Genomic DNA, 4,561 nt, shown 5'->3' with positions numbered 1-4,561 from the left:
ACAATCACCAAAAAAAAATGCACTTTTCTATAAATTCTCAGCCCTAGTGATAAATAATATAGATCACATACTAAATCTATTGATTGATTTTATACATTTGATAAACTGTAATCTATTGAATTGTGTAATACTTATATAGTAGTTAGTATTGTATTTTTAAACAAACAGTTACTTATATAAATAATTTTTTGCTAAATTTATGTTACAATTTGTGAACATTATAATATAATGTAACATATTATGTTATATACACTCAGAAAAAAATATGATCTAAGTCTTAAGAATTCAGTTAATTGATTTAAAGTTTTGTAATTCAACTAGAATTAACAAAAAATTATGATAAAATAAAGATAATATCTAAGAAATAATTAAAATGAGCATTCTTAATTTAATGTAAGAGTCATATATAATGTCATATGTTAAATGTTATTTTATTAGTGCGCGTTGTTATTCTTTCAACCACTCCACTACTTATAATCAATGATAACAAGTGACATTTGAAAAGCAGAATTTATTTTTAGCACTTTTTACTGGGATTGCCTCGTTGTAATGTAATATAATCAAAATAAGCCATAGATTAACTAATCGGCGGAAACCTCCTCGTCATATTCCTATTATTTGTTACATCAGCCTTGGTGTGTAGTGCAGAGGATCACTATATGACATTTTGCGTACCTATAACTCTATTATAGTTGTAAATTGTAATAATTACAATTTACAATTTACAATTAGTGTAATATCATTCAGTTATCAGTTTTATTTTGTGCGTGTCCCGTAAATAAATTTCATATTTAACATTTTGGTTTTTTTGTCTCAAAAATGGAAAGCAATAATATGAATAATGTTATTATGAATGCGTCCGTTGAAATATGTAATGAATTTCAAAATGAGCAGGCATTATTAGAACTTATGATTGAGTCAAAGGGTGAATGTTTTTTTCAACGAATTTATAGGTAAGTACCCATTGAGTTTTGATTTAATACATTATTTGTTCTTAACCGAGGTATTAAGATTAATTTAATAGTTTTTTATTTAAATAATAAAAATTTGTATAGCTCAAAGATTAACCATTTATATATTTTTTCTAAAATTTATCGTGTAGACGCTTAAATCTTATCGCCTATATTAATTGAAAAAGAACCATAAATGTAGTAGTATGTTTTTATAAACAATTTTTGGACTACTGGTATAGCATTAGTGATTTATATTGTACATCAAATTTTAAAATGACTGCTATATCAGTTATGGTGTCCATCATTGTGTTAATATGATAATAATCCAAGTCTATGTTATTGAACCATTAACCGAAAATCATACTAGACCCATACTCATAATTATACATTCAAAATCTAAAACACAAAATATATATTTAATACTCCAGATTACGGTGTTACTGTTGAGAGCTTGCACTACGCAACAGAAAACCATTTAAACAATATCTGTCCTAAAAATAAATATGGTTAGAGAATTATCATTGAACATCATCTTATTAAGTAGCAGGCATTTTTTCTTACTGTAAGTTATTCAGCGGCATCAGTCATACAATAGATATTACATTTATTATGTGTATATACCTATAACATATTTATTTCAGGAAGAAACTAAATCTGTGGATAAATTAAACTCAGATAATCCATGTTCGTCAGATTCTGAGCATTCCGTTTTATCTCAGAAAAACATAATAAAGGTACTATAGGTACCGTATATATTACTGAATTGGAATAAGTTATAGACTTATAGTATTACTTAATAATTAATACATAATAATATTGTATACCTTTCTAATTATTATTTTATTCATTACTATTTCACTTGGCAGCCTAACACGGACACTAATATAATTTGATGGACATACAATATACATCATAGACATACATATTTTATTAAAAATTAACTAAAAAAAGCCACATAATATTTTTGAAAATGATTTTATTCTTAAAATGTAAATTTTACTGAAAATTTGATTTTAATAAAAAAATTATAAATTATAAAAATATGTTTTGTTATAAGTACTACCATTATTATTGATATAAACATTTTGTATTTTTTTTTAACTATTTTATTTGTATTTTATAGTTTGTATTTTATAGCAGTCTTGTAAAGAATACTTTTATTTTGTATTCGGAATACATATTCGAATAAGTGAGAATTAAAGTATTCAGAATACGTACTCGAATAGTTCTTAAAAATATATTCAGAATACATATTCGAATACCCTAAAAAGTATTCGAATACTATTAGAATACTTTTTTTTATAACTAGTTTTTGTCAGTTTTTGAATGGTTGGTAATTAACATTTATTAGTTAATAATTAAAAATACAATCTAATCATAAAATATTTATAAATTTTGACCACATTTATGATACGACCGATACGGGATACAATAAATTGGTGTTTATAAAAATAATCACATCATTGGTCAATATTATATTTCCTTCAAAAGATAAAATTATAGTTCATGATTTATAATATGTCTACTATTCACAAATTTAAAACTATTTTTCAGAAAAAAGTATTTTTTTAATGAATAAAAATTACAAATAAAAGTATTCAGAATACGTATTTGAATGCTTTAAAAAAAAATTATTTAAAATTGTATTCAAATACTTTTATTCGAATACATTCATTCGAATACTTTACAAGACTGTTTTATAGTAAATATCAAGTTGACAATATGCATGCGTTACCTTAATTGATTACGTTATAATTATTATTATTACGTTATAATTATTATTGTCTTGATTATGTGTAGATAACTATACGCGATGGACGGGAAGGCCTTATTTTCGGTATTTTAAAATACAGGTAAAATACAGGAACCACGGCCCACAGTAATTACCGAAAATACCGTATACAAATATAACTTAAAATGTATTTTAATCATAATTCTAATTAAAAACATAATGTTTAAAATAGATGTACTAACTAAGTGTCGATAATAATTTATTTGTCTACTTACCGTTTGTTGAGTGGAAGCGAAATGTATTTGGCAAAATATGCGGTGTTGGTGTGATGTTGCTCTCCTAACCTAACTTACGTAGCGCTGGACACTGCAGTGGTCTCCCCCACCTTCCAAACAACGGCGGTCCACAGCTCCCACACACCACCAAGAAGTGTGACCAACTCAAGTGCCCGTGTCACGCCCCACACTCGCCATTACGATTTTACAGTTAACAATAGATAACTATAAAATAAGTATTTGTTATTACTTACTATTCATAATGTCAGTAATTCATAACAAAATGACGACGATATTATTTTGTAGAAAAATATTATCCTAACTAAAATTCTGTTTCTTAATGCAAAAACAAGTGTAATGTATTATAGCGAGTTCAACATGGTGCCGAAATGTAATGTTGACGGACAATTTTAAATCTTCGGGTCCTCAAAATCATGCTCATTACACACATTTATTTTACGATGTAAGGAAAAAACGTAAAGCACGATTCCGTACGTTTAATATTTTTTTTAGAACACCATTCCGTACGATTTCGATCAAACAATAGATTGTCAAAATTACCGTCCGGCCACATTTTCCAAAAAGAGGTCAGGCATCAAAGACTATCATAATTATCTAAACGATTAAATACACATTATAACATTTATAATGGTGACTATCTTTACTTTATAGTATATTGTAATGGTCTACTTATTGCGTCTGATAATACATATACATTTTTTTTAATAATTTTATATATTTTTTTTTTTATAAAATTATTTCATATAGAAATTAAAAACATAACTAACTAAGTAATAATAGGTATACATGGCGTTTGGACATACTATCTTTGCTACTTTTTGATTTCCTTAGACAATGAGTTGGAAAAAAGTGTTCAAGATGAGTCGGTCGTTATAGTCGACGGAAAATGTAGTTCATCAAGTCGACAAATTTAATGTAATTGTTTTAACTAAAATTTCAAATATTATTTATGCAACTTATCGAGAAAAGTCAAAAGACTGTATTTATTATGACCTGATTTGAGACGATTAGCGAGTTAGATTAATGGAAGCTGTGTTAGGCTGGACAATATATATAGGTAGGTACTTGTAGTTTGTGTATTACGTAATATTATTAAATGAGTAAAGTAGCATACACTTTAGTATTACAAGACCAAAGTAGCATAATTGTTTCAATAATTATTTTAATAGTACCCTATAATTTATAATATGATAACCGTGATTATTTATGAATTACGGCATAAAATTGCTTTTTAAAATATAAAAAAGTTTAACTAGTGGGTATTGATCTGCTGTACAATATTTGTTGAGTTTGCCATTGTAATGGATCTGTTAGATTTGAATATAACAAATATAAGTTAGTCTCAAATTTAGTCTACATTAAGGACACTTGAGTGTAGGGAAATTTCGAGAAAGTTTCGGAAAAAAACCATTTTAAAAAACAGATGAGGAAACCTATCATGGTAATTTCCAATCGAACCTTAAAAGTGGTGAAATCAATAAAACTGTGGTGACCCACAACAATGTTTTGTAACGGCGGTATCAGCGCGCCAGCCGTCGCAAGCTGCGCGCCCCTCCTTTTAATTTTGTATACAGCGCGTA

This window comes from Acyrthosiphon pisum, chromosome X (assembly GCF_005508785.2).
Source record: "Acyrthosiphon pisum isolate AL4f chromosome X, pea_aphid_22Mar2018_4r6ur, whole genome shotgun sequence".
NCBI lineage: Eukaryota > Metazoa > Arthropoda > Insecta > Hemiptera > Aphididae > Acyrthosiphon > Acyrthosiphon pisum.
The sequence above is the reverse complement of the archived record's forward strand: the minus strand, read 5'-3'. Positions refer to the sequence as shown.